This window comes from Podarcis bocagei, assembly GCF_964188305.1.
Source record: "Podarcis bocagei genome assembly, chromosome: 4".
In the NCBI taxonomy this organism is placed as follows: Eukaryota; Metazoa; Chordata; class Lepidosauria; order Squamata; family Lacertidae; genus Podarcis; species Podarcis bocagei.
This window is the reverse complement of record NC_138128.1, coordinates 67072647-67088916: the sequence shown is the minus strand read 5'-3', so window position 1 is coordinate 67088916 and position 16270 is coordinate 67072647. Positions and strand designations below refer to the sequence as shown.

Here is a 16270-nt window from a genome sequence, read left to right as displayed (position 1 = left end):
ACGCCTTGGGACAAATACCATCCCCTATGATTTGAGGCCCCTAGAGCAAGGCGAAGAGAAAGATCACGTAGTAGCCCCTCTCAGAAGAGTATTTGATGCACTTGAGGAGCCTGTGCTGGTTAACGGGCAACTCGGACCACGGCCACCTCGAACTTCGACCCTGCAATATATTCCATTCACGACTACAGATCTGATGAATTGGAAAACACACACCCCATCTTTTGCAGAAAAACCTCAGGCTATGATGGACTTGGTGACTTCAATAATAAATACTCACAGTCCTACTTGGACAGATTGCCGCCAGCTCCTGAATACTCTGTTCACCACTGAGGAAAGGAGAGACATAATTGAAAAGGCACAGATATATTTGCGTGAGCAGGCCAGAGTGGGAAATATTTACAACTTTCCCTTGGAAGATCCTAATTGGGATCCAAACAATGCAATTCACCTGGCCAGGCTTACCACCTATCGCCAGACACTTGTGCAAGGTATCTGCAGGGCATGCCAGAATCCCACTAATATGTCTAAAGTCTCAGGAGGGTAGACGTGTTACCCATAACACTGTTTCGTGTTCGGTGCACACCCACAAAAAGACTTAAGTTGTCACCTTTTGAGCTCCTGTATGGGAGGCCGCCCTCCTTTGTTCAGGATATTCCAGCTGACCTCAAACAAATAGGAGACCATGCGACACAGGGACAAGTGCAGTCTCTCTCCCGTGTTTTTGTCTCTCTCCCGTGTTTGTTTGTTTGTTTGTTTTTTTATCTTAACAGGTGGGCCCTCGAGCGCACGCCGTGCAGCATTGCCGGGCCGATTCATCAGCTTCAGGCTGGCATAGCATATGGGTGAAAGAGTGGAAACGTGATCCACTTGCACCTAAGTGGCGTGGACCTTACACCGTCTTGCTCTCTACTCCAACAGCGGTGAAGGTAGCTGAGGTGACCCCCCCTGGATTCATCACTCCCGTTTGAAGAAGTCCGAAGGCAGTTGGACATGCAAAGGTGACCCCTCTAATCCTCTTAAACTGACTCTCTCCAAAAACCCCTGTATCTAGCCCTACGGGGAACGGGCTAGGTCACGGGCAACATTAGACGACCGGCCTGCTGCAGCCACACCCTGGAAGCTGGCTGACTTGCGCACGCCTGAAGCTTGAGGAGCGTCTGAACCAGCGACTGTGAAAGGGAAGATTCTCTTATACAATTGATTGACTGCCCCCTTGTGGAACAATTATCAGAGATATTACACATTGGGGATCCTTGGGATATATGTTTTGGTCTTGGTGGTTCCCCATTTCTGTCACTGGGGGAATTATATAGGGACTAATATTTATATGCTATCACAATACGGTAATCTTTTGTGGAAGGAATGCATATGCTAGACATCAACATGATTTTATTATTAATCCTGATCCCTTGGGAAGGGGAGGGTCCTTGAATCTGACCAAATTTGCTAAATATGGATTCCGCTATGACCACAATATGTGGGTAGGCTTAGCTGAAATGGTAGGCAATGTTGCAAATAGGACTAATTGCCTTGTTTGCTCTCTTGGGCCAGATGATTCAGAGGGAGGTATGCCCTTATTACCGATACCATTAAATGCTATTGGTATGGTAAGCGAAATGCCACACCAAACAGAAGTACAGAATTTCCCCGGATGGAACTCAACTAAACATTACGAGTTATACCTGTACAAGGGGAATTCTGTGTACATAAATCATCAGATGCAGCTGATTCTACCATGATAGGCTCTTCTCATTGCCACTATACTTGGGATTATATTAAGAATAGTCATACCTGGGCAAACGGTACTACCTATCGAACTTGGAATACCTTGCCCTGTGCAACCCCTTTTATTCATGCATGGAAAGTGGTATGGAACATAACTGTGACAGAGAAAGGCAATCTAACATAACTGTGACAGAGAAAGGCAATCTAACATACTGCACTGTGAACTATATACCCCTTGTGATATTTCGCCTTATGCACTCCACATACCAAAACCCTCAGACCCATGGTTGTGGTGGATATGTGGAGAATGGGCATACAAGAAACTCCCTTCCAAATGGAGTGGGACTTGTTTCCTGGGATGGGTATTACCACCAATCTGGATTATGCCCACTAGTTCAGCTAAGCGAACACGAAGAAACGCTGATATTTCTCATATAGCAGGAGAAAGTACCCAAAGTTGGAGCGGTACTGATGATTGGCCACCAGAGCGCATTATAGCCTATTATGATCCTGCCTCCTGGTGAGCTCATACAAGGGGCACGGGATCCTATTTATAATCTAAACAGAATAATTTGATTGCAAGCAGTAGTGGAACTTGTAACCAATGTAACGGCCCAGAGTTTGAGACTTATTGCATAACAGTTGGATGAAAGTAGAGCCGCATTTTGCAGCTGAAAATGGGAATGGATTATGTACTTGCCTATGTGGAGTCTTGAACTTGACAGGGAATGCCTGTTGCTTTAACATTTCTGATAATGGTGAGGCAATCCGTGTGTTGGCCACATGTCTTGCTTGTTTTTCTTGACGGTAGTAGTGATGGTTTTATGTATGATGCCATGTATCATTTCATGTTTTAGAAGTACAATTAGCAAGATGATTTCGAATGAAACTCTACCTCATATCATGGCCCTATACACAGCTTTAACTCAGAATATGATGCAGATCAAGCTATCAAGGACGCTTGGTCCTTGAGCTTGAAAGGGGGGAATGTGGCATCTGAATATAGACTGCATTTTTAATCAAGGCATATATTGGCTTATATCTTGATCAGGACTTGTATATTAAAGAGGGCTTAATTTTCAAACGTTTCATGCCAGGCAGAGAAAACCTTGGCCATTCTCCTAAGACAAGGGGCCCCTTTTGATTGATAGCAGAAAACAATTCTCAAAGTCGTAAAAGCTGAAAATACAGACTAAGAGCAGGACATTGACCCTACATGTTACAGAAGATAACAAAGGCAGAGATAAATATAATTAGGAATGGGCAAATAGTAAAATGATACCATGGGCCTCTCTTAAAACCTTGAGCTGTATTTTCTAAGGCCAGAGGCAAATGGGAGAAAAAACATCTAGCTGGCAGAAAGAGAGGCTTTTTGGGAAGTCTTTTTAAAGCATCTAGCTAGGAAGTCTTTTTAAAGCTGTTTCTTCCTTAAACAGATAATGGGAAAAGCAGCTTGCTGAAGGGGGGGGATGTAAACTGAAGAGCCTTCTTCTGAAACTGTTTTAAACTGAGTTCTTCTTTTTTTCTCTTTCTCTCTCTACTTTAAAAAGGCCTTATTCCTTTTAAAAGGTTACCTATGATAATGTATGAAATATATTAGCTTAAATATATTGGCTTAAATGTAACTATGCAAAGGATTTAGAAAGTAACAAATTTAGATGTTAGATTCTTATTTCATAGAATCATAGAGTCCTAGAGTTGGAATAGACTACAGGGGCCATTGAGCCCAGCCTCTTGCCAGACAAGAAGACGCCATCAAATGCTGTCCTGATATATGGCTGTCAGACATTTGTTTAGAAACCTTCAAATGAAGGATATCTTTCAATGTTGATGTGAAACTCAAGATCCTTGACATATGTTTAAGATAAAAATTTAAGATTAACCATTTGTTTTAGAAGGCAATAGGGCAGGGAGGGCAAGAGGTGAGCTGGTAATTAAGATTCCTTGTTGAGACACATGTAAGATATATTACTACTTATTTGTCATTTATAGATGTAACAATATATAGCTGTTTGTGTTCCATATAAGGACAGGAGGATGTGGGTGTATCTTTTAGGATTGGATATAGCAATCAGCCAATAGGAAATCCAACTAGGCTGATTGGACAGAGGCAGCCACAGGAGGAGCAAAGGGGGCTGGATTAAGGGAATATAAGGGCTGGCCATAATGGCAGGAGCCAGGCCAGAGCTTGGTAACTATATACCACTGTGCCTCTTATTTATTTGTCTGACAAATAAATTATTATTTTAATTTCTCTGTTGCTGCGTTGAATATTTCATTCCAGCTAAGCGTTAACCACAAGCAGGGTGCTACAGCGCCTTGCCAACCATATGGCTGGCAGGGGTGCAGCTTGCCTCCCAAGCCTCCGCGGGAGGAGAGTGATCCCTGCAGAGGCTTGGGAAAAGGTCAACAACTCTGGGAAACGGGGGGGGGGATCTTTGCACCACGGTGGTGGATATGCTTAAGACGGCCCTGTCAGTTAGCCTTGGGTTCTACTTTATAAAGGACAGTCCTCTATTGTTTGAGGGTGTCCTCTACTTGGTGGGCTAAAGATGAAGATCCACAGACCCATAGGAAGAGAATCTGCATCACAGGAGTGGACCAACAATGCATGGACGATGAATGTGTTTTTGATCACACAGCATGCACGTGCAAATGCTGGTTAGTGATCTCAGTGTCTCAGCTGCCACACATAGATAGAGACAGGCATACACAGGCCCCACATTATCTGTGGTGTGGAAACTGGCTCTCCTCTTCTGCAAATTTATCCCTGTCTTATAAGAGAGGAAGCAGAGAACATACAGGTAATGCAGGTCCCCGTTGCCAGCTTTACAAGTTAAGACAAACTGTGTGTACTATCTGTTCTAGCAGAGGAGCACATCACTGCAGCCCAAGCCCAGCACTTTGAACTGCTGCCTGAGTCACTTGCCCCAAAATTCACAACATTGATGGGGAAGAATGGTAGCAGAGCCTGTGTACATGTGTCTTGTTTGGTGTTTGTGTCAGGAGGAGTCCCATGACAGAAAAAGCTATAGGAGTTCTGAGCAGACAAGCATCAGCAATGCACCCTTCTTGTTGACAACAAGTGCCCTTTCTCCATAGTTCCCGTACCAATGTTCTCTCTTGTGTGCATAACACAAGGCCAGAGAAATATAGGGGCTATGTACCCTTACATCTGAGTTATGGTCTTCCCATCTGGTGCTTATATACTGCTTTTGGTGGGTTGTAAATGGGCACTGAGTTGGTCTGAATCCTTTGCTCAGTTTTGGTGGAGGAGTTTGGGGGCAGGGAGATCATTTTTTTTGCCTTCCGTTGAGTTTGATGCATGGTTTTCCTCACTAGTGTAATGCTGCTGGCAATGGGACTGTGGTGTAAAGGTGTATAGGGTTTGGCATATTATCTACTTATTGCATTTATACCCATTTATACCTAGTAGTCCAACATTCTATCCACTACATTACACTGCCTGTCTATGTCTGCTTCTCCCTTATCATGTCAACATTATGCTCATGTCTCTGGCCCCTCCTGCCTCTGGGCCTTCCACTGGCAGTGCAGATGGACCAGTGCTTTAGACAAACCAGCTTGGAGTCGCACTGCCATATTCACAATATCTCATTTCGTGAGAGCCACGTCTGGGTTTATGCTGGCATAGCTGGACTTCCGCCATATTCTAAATTCCCCAGCCAGCATATCTGCAATATCAAATTTCATCCTTACGCTAACTAATCAGGAGCCTCACTTTCGTTGAACATCCAAAATTAAATTTAGGCAGACAGAAGTGTCTGGGGAAAGGGCACAGGCTGCTAATTTTGATCGGGGCCTAGCTAATCTTTTTTATCAGGATGACAAGCTTGCTATTTGCAGCATAGATTGGGGGCAGTTGACAGTAAATGCGGGCAAAAGGCAAGGGGCATTTCAGGGTGTGGACATATTGAAAAGATGATGAGAAAGAATGGTAAAAATTCTTGGTCTGTGATTAATAGTTCCTTAGAGTTCCAAGTGTTCCTATTTTCAAGGGACAGTCCTGGATTTACAGAAGCCATCCCAGTTTCTGATTTGATCCCAGAATGTCCAGCTTTTCCTTAGGACGTCCCCATTTCAAGGGAGGGTATGGATTTATGTGACCCCCGAGCCAACGATATAAGTAACTATACAACTGTTAGAAGACACCTGAAGGCAGCCCTGTACAGGGAAGTTTTTTTTTTAATGTTTAATATTTTATTGTGTTTTTATATACATTGGAAGACACCTTGAGTCTCTGGGGCAACCCAGTCAGATGGGCAGGGTATAAATAATATTACTATTGTTATTAAATAGGACACCCCTGTTTTCACTGGAGTAATGTTGAAGGGTATGTTAAAGCAGATGAAGAATGTTTTGCACCAAGAAAATCTTGCTTGCGCTTCCTGAATAAATTATGCCAAAAAGGCAAATTTTGCATAAAGTTACACACACATCAATGTCTGAGTAGTGAAGTGTTTCAGAGGATCCAGGCCCACCTTATATCATAGGTTTGATTTCCTAGGGGTGAAGGTAACTCGAGACTGCATTGTTTCTGTAATATAATTATGTATATGTGAGCCACACCTGCTAAAGGAAGACCCTTTGTGTCATCAAATGCACTAATATATTTTTTTATTCAAAAGCAGACTTAGGAGTTTTTAGAGGGTACTCCCGATTCTGCTTCACTTTAGCGAAGTTTCCAGCACCTGATGTCATATATGATGTGTCAGGCATGGGGAAAGTGGTTTGCCCAAAACGGCTTGGCATACACAAAATTGTATGTGACAGATTCAGCTCCTTCAATGGCAAAACAATCTGACTGGATGTTGCCTGCTGGCTGCTATTAAAGCGAGGTATCATTTTTAGGGTTTTGCCCATGGACGAAAATGTCCGCGTTGAATATGCCCTTTTCTGTGGGTTGAGGAGTGCTGTGCATATGAAGCTCCCCATTTTCAGCAAACACAGTTGCAACGTGGCAAGCACACCCATGTGGAGATGCTCATGGCCCCCCAAACACGAAAGGCTCACGTTGTCCCTGTGGGATGAAGTTAGCAGCTCCTTGGAAATCCTGCAGAGGGCCGCAGTGCGCATTCCGAGCGCAATATGCAAGGCATATTCTCTTCTTCAAAATAAATAAATACATCTGTGCAACTCATAGCTTTTCCTGTGGGTGAGAGACAGATTTCCTACTGCTCTGTTTAAAAAAACTAATAGCAGATTGCATGGCATGTGCCTATCAGATTCCATCCAGAAAATGTCTCTTCCCAAACTGGAAACTGGGATCTAATATTGGCAGGTCCAGACGCAGAGGAGGAAGCAGAGGCATGACAGCGTGCTGAGGAAGTCATGAATGCCAGGAATTCCAGAGTTATATACCACACAAATAGTCACCTTTTCTTTACCCAATGATGGGAGATGAAAGCAAACCAAATGACGTGGGCTATCTGCATGATTCACGACTGCAAGTTGAAAGCGGGCTAAAGTACGCCATCCTTGACATTAGGCAGAATGAGGTGGCTGCCTTAGGTGGCACGCATGGAGTGTCGTGAAAGGGCAGCAGATTCTTTGTTATTTTATTGATTATTATTGCACTTTTCCTGACGGAGAGAAGAGGAGGTGCTTGTGGGATTTTCTGACTCAGGTGGCAAAATAATTTGGCCAGCCATGGGTGCTATGCACCTTCGCTGGAGGAGGAAGAGGGCGGTTGAAAGTTGCTGCTCAGTCCCATACGGCAAAACATCTGTGTTAGGTACGTACACCTACTGCTCTATACCTGATGGGTGGGAACAGACTGCATTGCACTGACCTTCCCTGCCCTGGTCAAGGTAATTTCCAAATGACTGGGCAAAGTGGCTTACATACAATAAATAATAACAAATATCGCAATTACAACATAGCCTAATTTCACGGTTTGAAAATCCGGATTTATGGTAACCCCATTACAATATAAATCATGCAAAATAATTAACAAATCAGTAAAATAATTGCCATTTATCAAATTTGGGTTTTCTATTGCATTTGAAATAGAAGGGATAAATTAACTTAATCTTGGAGAAATCCATCCTTAATCCTTCATTCTAAAGAAACAAAAATATATACCAGTTCTTTCCTCCAAAGTCTTTATGGTTACTTTCCCCATTACACTCAGCTTTCATGCAGTCTGCTTACTGGGCCCCAAAGCAATCATTTTTGCAGGAGGTGTTTATTTATTTAAGAATGATGTTCATTATATGTACATGAAAGCTTCTGAACTTAAGAAGGTCTGCTGTTATTCCTTGGATCGTTCTGATACTAGGAGTCCATGGAGACTTGTGCACAGTGATAGCTTTATAGGTGTTTCTGGTGATTTATAAGGAATCACCAGTTTTATTTATCCGAAGCCTCCCATGGAAATGTGGCAGGTTTACTTAGAAAGGAAGCTTCACTGCATCTCTTTCTATCCCTTGTCATGGAACCTGATCAAGAAAATATACAGGTGCAATTGTGAGAAGAGGGTGGGAAGAGCTACAACTCAGGGGCAGAGCACTTGATCCGCATGCAGAAGATTTCTGGTTCAATCCCCAACATCTCCAGATACGCATGTGTTATGTGTACTGAGTTGAATAGGATCCAAACTGCAGCAGTCTGATTGGTCCTAGAACAATAGGATCCAAATTGCAGCAGTCTGATTGGTCCTAGAACAATAGGATTCAGAATGCAGCAGTCTGATTGGTCCAAGAACAATGCAGCAGTATGATTGGTTGGCAGGAACCACCCAATCATGCTCCAGATATAAGTGAATCCACAACCTGATTGGCTTACAGTAGAATTCCAGAATTAACCAATCATGTGCAGCCCATTGTGTAAATAATGTATATAAAGCAGATACTTTGAGGGGACTTTCATTCATTCCTCCTCACCACTATGAGCTGAATAAAGAGCATGAAATCACTTTGCGACTCTGAGTATATTTCAGCATGCATATGATTCCTATCTGAAACCCTGGAGAACTCCTTCAGCACTGAGCTACATGTCTGATTCATTATAAGGCAGTTTTCTGTACTCTTTCTGAGTGCCAAAGGAAATGGTGCCTTCAGTTTTAATCCAGAAAAAATATATGGGATTCTGCCCAGAGCACTGTTTCGAGTATTATTATTTTAAGGATTGGCTTTTTAAAAAAGGCACTTAATAAACATTTGACTGGATAAACATGCCAAGCGCCTGGGGCGGGAGGGAGTTTTCGAAAAGCCAAAAACACAGCTCAGGTCATGTTAGGAAGAGGGGGAAAACACTGGCTGCAGTAGGGAGAGCTGTCTGCTCATAATCTGTACTCTCTGCACAGAAGTACAGTGGTACCTCGGGTTACAGACACTTCAGGTTACAGCCTCCGCTAACCCAGAAATAGTACCTCGGGTTAAGAACTTTGCTTCAGGATGAGAACAGAAATCACGCGGCGGCAGCGGGAGGCCCCATTAACTGAAGTGGTGCTTCAAGTTAAGAACAGTTTCAGGTTAACAACAGACCTCTAGAACGAATTAAGTTCTTAACCTGAGGTACCACTGTATCAGCTTTCTAGAAGAACCACTGGCCTGCTTCCTAATGTACAGATTCAATACATAAACAAGGACTGCAGAACCTCTGGCAGGCCGTGGAGGTTTACCTGCATCAGGTTGTCCTATATGGCATCAGATGTGGGGAAGCTGCAGCTACAATGAAGCAGAGACTTGCAGAGTGACAGGAAAAGACTCCAAATTAAAGAAATGTCCACTTTTTGATGCAAAGGAAGGCATGGGAGCACTCTCAGACAGCACTCTTGAATCTTTCTTTGAAGCACCAGCAAAGGCTCTTCCTCAGCATGCATTAATGAAAGCCCACCAGTAAAGGAAAAACTGTCCCTTCGCATCACTGGCTTGAATTCGAGATAGTGATGCCAAAGAATCTTCTTCTACCTCTTGACATTCCTGGCCCACAAAGGCAAAATGTTGCTGTGGGTCGTCCGGTGACATCAGATGACTGACAGTTCTTCAACTTTTTCAGACGCAGGACCCCCTTTTAACCTAGGGTTGCCATACGTCCAGAATTCCCTGGACAAAGCTGGTATTCAGCCCTCATAAGTAGCGTCCAAGCGGAAAACCCTGAAATGTCCAGGAAAATCAGGACATATGGCAGCCCATGCCAGTAGTGTCGATTTTGATGAATTTCATTAAAAATAGCTCAAAAACTCATTTTTGAAAAAAATAGATTTCTCAAAAAAAAAAAAGCACAACCACCTTTGTGTCTGGATTTTCACTTTTTGAAGTATGGCAACCCTATTTTAACCCAAACATACATTTCGGGACCAATTTGAAGACCAGTGCTTTAAAAGGTAAAACAAAATACATCAGAGTCCCATTGTTAAAGGGGGGGGGAGTTTTACATACAGTTACTTCTGAAGCTCAACATCAGAAAAACGAAGATCATGGCCACTGGTCCCATCACCTCCTGGCAAATAGAAGGGGAAGAAATGGAGGCAGTGAGAGATTTTACTTTCTTGGGTTCCATGATCACCTCAGATGATGACAGCAGTCCCAAAATTAAAAGACGCCTGCTTCTTGGGAGAAAAGCAATGAGAAACCTAGAAAGCATCCTAAAAAGCAGAGACATTGCCTTGCCGACAAAGGTCCGTATAGTTAAAGCTATGGTTTTCCCAGTAGTGATGTATGGAAGTGAGAGCTGGACCATAAAGAAGGCTGATCGCCGAAGAATTGATGCTTTTGAATTATGGTGCTGGAGGAGACTCTTGAGAGTCCCATGGACTGCAAGAAGATCAAACCTCTCCGTTCTTAAAGAAATCAGCCCTGAGTGCTCACTGGAAGGACAGATCCTGAAGCTGAGGCTCCAGTACTTTGGCCACCTCATGAGAAGAGAAGACTCCCTGGAAAAGACCCTGATGTTGGGAAAGATGGAGGGCACAAGGAGAAGGGGACGACAGAGGACGAGATGGTTGGACAGTGTTCTCAAAGCTACCAGCAGTTTGACCAAACTGTGGGAGGCAGTGGAAGACAGGAGTGCCAGGCGTGCTCTGGTCCATGGGGTCACAAAGAGTCGGACACGACTAAACGACTAAACAACAACAACAACACTTCATATTCATGAGAATGGTTTCAGATTCTACATTGCATGACTGGAGCCACCGTCATGGCACCTTGTGCAAGAAAGAGGAAGAAGAAAGAAATGCAGCAGGAGGAGGGGGCGAAGCTTAGGTGGTTTTCCACTAAAAGACATTTTCCCTGACTATCTGTTAGTCTCAACCCTGCTCTCTACTGACTGGAGGCTAGCAAGGTTGCTTATACCCAACAACAACAAAAAGCAGATTGAAACAGAGCATCAACTTTAAAAGCAGCCTAACTAAAAGCCCCATGTAAATGTAAATGCATTTGCCCTACAACTTACAAAGGTTCATATTTGTAGCATATTTAAGCAGGGCAACTACTTCTCTAAGTCCACATATGAGAGCAGGACTTTGCCAAAACTGCTTTTGAGTACAGTGGTGCCTCGCAAGACGAAATTAATCCGTTCCGCGAGTCTCTTCGTCTAGCGGTTTTTCGTCTTGCGAAGCAACCCTATTAGCAGATTAGCGGATTAGCACTATTAGCGGTTTAGCGGCTATTAAAGGCTTAGCGGATTAGCGGCTAAAAGGCTATTAGCGGCTTAGTGGCTTAGAAAAAGGGGGGAAAGCGAAAAAAATCGCAAGACTCGCAAGACTTTTTCGTTTTGCGAAGCAAGCCCATAGGGAAATTCGTCTTGCGAAGCGCATCGAAAAAGGGAAAACCCTTTCGTCTAGCGGGTTTTTCGTCTTGCGAGGCATTCGTCTTGCGGGGCACCACTGTACAGTGGTACCTCAGGTTACAGACGCTTCAGGTTACGGACTACACTAACCCAGAAATAGTACCTCGGGTTAAGAACTTTGCTTCAGGATGAGAACAGAAATCGTGCTCCGGCAGCGCGGTGGCAGCGGGAGGCCCCATTAGCTAAAGTGGTACCTAAGGTTAAGAACAGTTTCAGGTTAAGAACGGACCTCCAGAGCAAATTAAGTTCTTAACCCGAGCTACCACTGTACTGTGCTTTTCATTCAATCATCATTTTATTCATGTGTTGTTGTTTTTGTGTTTTTTTGAGCTGAAGTAACTAAATGAAATGTGAAAACAATTTGCATTATGAGTGGTGCCGCTTTATTTGATAGACCCATCAATAAGGATTTAAATCATGGCTGCCAGCTTTAATTGATTCATTGGTGCAATTAAATTATTGAAGATTAAGCTGGATTCAAAATGCAGGGTTTGGGCTTTTTTTTAAAAAAAAAGCTACTAGTCTTTGAGCTAACCCTGTTTTAGACTTTTTATTATTATAATTATTTAAAAAAAAAACAACTTTCTTTACTACCTCTGCTAAACTGATTTTGATTGCTGCCTTTGCAGGGTTGGCATACTGTATGTTACCCACATTTATTTCAATAAGACATTAGAAACTGGCATCTGAAGAGAAAACACTAGGGTTTGAACTGAATGCTTTAAAGTCTCACTGATTTCAATGGGAGAGGTTAAAATAATGCTTAGCCTCCTACTGATTCAGTGGGCAAGATCCAACCCGAAGCAGAGCAATACGCAACCCAACCCAATCCTATTTATTTAGAAGGCAGTCCCACTGACTTCAAGAGGATTTACTCCCAAGTAAGGATTGTTGTTAAAGTCACATTGATTTTAGAAGGGCTGAAGATGAGGCAGAAAATCCCACAAGAAGTTCCCCTCTTCTGGCAATAAGAACACAATAATAATAAATTAACTGACCTTGCACAGCATCCAAATCCAGCTGCCTGAGGTGGCTGCCTCCTTCTGCCTAATGGTAGGGCCGGCCCTGCCCCACTAAAAGAAGTAAGCACACAAAGCAAGCAGAACTACAGAAAGCAGAGGCAAGGAAGTAATTAAAAATGGCACATCACAACCCACCACCTTGTTAAGGCAATTAACAGATTTCCTACCCACGATTTCTGAAGCATTGGTAGAATAAAGGGGGCACCAAATGTCTCAATTTCCTCTTGTAGGGTTTGTGAATGAAATTGACTCATAGCTTTAAAAATCTGGCAATGCCTGCATCCAGCAGCCACATCTCCAAGTGGAAAAGTTTTAGCTACATGCCGATCCAATATACTGTACTTCCTTCCTTATTATTCCATCTGCACTCCCTCCTACTGTTTTTTTATTTTATTTTATTTTATTTATTATTATTATTATTATTATTATTATTATTATTATTATTATTATTATTATTATTATTATTATTATTTTACCCACAGCAACTTGATTCCTATTTTAATTTGAATTAAGTTACTGAGAACTGTGCCAGCTGTATTCCAAAGACTTGGGGGTCATTTACAATACTATGATAAAACTTACCAAACTTTCACACACTGTAATGGGATGATTAGCTGCTTGTGCGTAAAATCGTGCTCCCTCAGAGTTTGTGCGGCTCCACAAACCTCTGTGTGTGACAGAGCTCCTCAAACATGTCTGCTCTAGTCACTCGTAGAGTCTGACAGTGGCTGTCTGCGGAAGCGCTTCCAGCAAAGAAGCTCCTTAACGGAAACGCGTCTCCTGGACTCACGGCGTGACAGTTTCCGGCGAGGTGTGGGTCTCCCTATGGGAGACTCAGATACCTCCCCACTGTTCTCGCTGGAAGCGTCTCTGAGCCCTCCCTCCTGCTCGCATTCCCTCAGAGATCCACTCCTCCCCCTGCTGGTTCCTGCTTCAGCTGTTGAGTCTCTTTCTTCCTCCCTGAGCCCCTCCACCACCTGATGCTCCGATGGCAGTTCCCTGACATCCACCTCCCCTCCAGGGCCCCCCTCACCCCCTCCCATTTCCTCTCCTCTGGGAGGTGAAGGGTTAAAACCCCGAAAAGAATCTTCTTCATCTTCAGACGTCTCGAACAATTCCCTCCATCGATCGCCGTCCTGGCTCGCTGAATCCTCCTCCTCTTCGGAATCTGTGAACCCCTCCAACTCCTCTTCTTCGTCGGTGGTGGCAAAGTATTTCCTCCGGAACCTCGCTACAGGCTGAGGTTTACGTGGGAACCTCTGATGAAAAGTTTCTATTAAAACTTCGTCATTGACATCCTCTGCCCTAACCCAGGTGTTTTCCGACTCCGGTTCCCCTTCCCACATTACCAAATACTCTACTTGATCTCCCTTCCACCTGGAATCGAGGATCTCCGCTACATGGTAGCTGTGTTCCTTCTCCTCCATTGCTGGCCCCCTAGTGACCCTCCCTTCTCTGTCCCCTTTATACGGTGACAGCAACGACCTGTGGAAAACTGGGTGCAGCTTCATGTGGTTCGGTAACCGGAGTCTGAAAGCCACTGGGTTGACCTGCTGCATGACTTCAAATGGGCCCAGCCTTTTGGGTCTTAACTTCTTACAACCCCCTTTGAATGGCAACCCTTGGGTTGACAGCCACACCTGGTCCCCCACCCTAATGCTTTCACCTTCCCTTCTGTTTTTGTCTGCCTGCCTCTTATATTCCTCCTTAGCCCTGTTTAAGTTGAGTTGGAGCTGGCGATGGATCGCTTCCATTTCTTCAACGAACTGTTCTGCAGCTGGAACGCTCCAGTTCTCCCCTTCCCCCCCTGGGAAGGCTCTGGGATGGCACCCGTGATTAGCCAAAAAGGGGCTCATCCCCGTGGACACGTTCTCTGCATTGTTGTAGGCAAATTCTGCCAACGCCAGCTTCTCCACCCAATCATTCTCTCTGTCATTCACATAACACCTCAAATATTGCTGGAGAACACCATTAGCTCTTTCCGCCTGCCCGTTGGTTTCTGGATGACGGGCCGTTGAGAAATTAACCTCTACATGCAGTAAGCTCATGAGCTTCCTCCAGAACCTGGAAGTAAATTGTTTCCCTCGGTCTGAAACCACCCTCAAGGGGGCGCCATGCAACCTAAACACATTTTCTACAAACAATTTAGCTGTTTCTTCTGCTGTGACCGCATGTGAGCAGGCTATAAAGTGGGCCATTTTAGTTAACTGGTCTACCACAACCATGATGGCTGTTTTCCCTCTAGACCTTGGCAGATCAGTCATGAAATCTATTGCCACTGCTTCCCACGGTCTTTCAGGTGTGGGTAGTGGTTCTAATAAACCTGCCGGTGCCCGCCTCTCCCCCTTGGCTCGTTGGCATTGTTCACACCCTCTCACATACTCCCGCACATCTTCCCTGACCTTGGGCCACCAAAATTCCCTGGTAACCAGCCACATGGTTTTGTGTTGCCCAAAATGCCCTGCTGTGGGGCTATCGTGCAGTTGCTTGAGTACCTTCTCCCTCAATTCCCCTTCGGGTATATATAACGCTCCCTTGTAGTACAATGCCCCGTTTCTCTCCTCAAAACCCCCGGGTTTGTCTCCCTCCCTCCTGAGACCCCTGAGTTTGTCCTGGGCGTATTCATCATGCACCGTTCCCTCTACCAATTCCCTTTGCCCCACCAATGTCGCCCCACACACCCAGCGGTCCTCTGGAATGACATGGGTCTCTTCGGGTGCTCCCTCCCCCTCCAAATATTCAGGTTTGCGTGAGAGAGCGTCCGCCCTAACGTTCTCTGGGCCTGGCACGTAACAAATCTCAAAGTTAAATTTGGAGAACTCCTGGGCCCATCTCAACTGCCGTTGGTTGAGCACTCGCGCAGTTCTCCAATACTCTAGATTCTTATGGTCCGTGCACACTTGCACCTTATGTTGTGCACCAATTAGCAGGTGCCTCCATTTCCGGAAAGCCTCATGAATAGCAAGAAGTTCCCGGTCGTACACCATGTAGTTCCTCTCGGATTTGTTCAGCTTTCGCGAAAAGAAGGCACACGGTCGCCACTCTGACTCCTCCTTCCCCGGCTGCAGAAGAAGCACCGCCCCTATGGCTCTGTCTGATGCGTCTGTTTCGACCCTCAGCTTCTTTTGTAAGTCCACATGCAGAAGTTGTTCTTCAGAGGCGAAGGCCCTTTTCAGTTCCTCAAACGCTCGCTCCACCTCCGCCGTCCATACAAACTTCTTTTTACTGCTGAGACAGTCCGTAATGGGCGCCGTCAGGTGGGCGAAGTTTCGGATGAACTTACGATAAAAGTTTCCAAACCCTAGGAACCTCTGCACATCCTTCTTGGTTTTGGGTGTTTTCCATTCCAGCACTGCCTGCACCTTGACGGGATCCATGGCCAATCCCTTGTCTGACAGGCGGTACCCCAGGAATTCCACCTCCTTGGTATGAAACTGACACTTCTCCAGTTTCACCCACAGCCTGTTGGCTTGCAGCCTGCTCAACACTTCTCTGACGTCTCTCACATGTTGCTCCTCATTCTCCGAATACACCAACACATCATCTAGGAAGGCAACACAATTCTTGTAGAGCAAAGGACCCAGTACGTGGTTCATAAAAGATTGAAAGCACGCTGAGCCTGCTTGTAATCCAAAAGGCATAACGAGATATTCAAATGCCCCCAAAGGGGTAAACATGGTGGTTTTCCATTCATCCCCTTTCCTTATACGTAT

General features: G+C 44.6%; 1 protein-coding gene and 1 long non-coding RNA gene across 2 annotated transcripts in view; both read right to left on the bottom strand.

Annotated features, from left to right (window-relative positions):
• The window catches only part of LOC308584807, a 223025-nt gene extending 211219 nt beyond the window's left edge, over window positions 1–11806 (bottom strand). Inside the window, exon 1 of the long non-coding RNA XR_014007023.1 lies at window positions 11790–11806. This is a non-coding gene — a long non-coding RNA (uncharacterized lncRNA). The remainder of the gene's footprint in view (window positions 1–11789) is intronic.
• ANKRD1 (ankyrin repeat domain 1) overlaps window positions 1–16270 on the bottom strand; it is a 209111-nt gene that overhangs the window by 39188 nt on the left and 153653 nt on the right. The window lies entirely within an intron of this gene.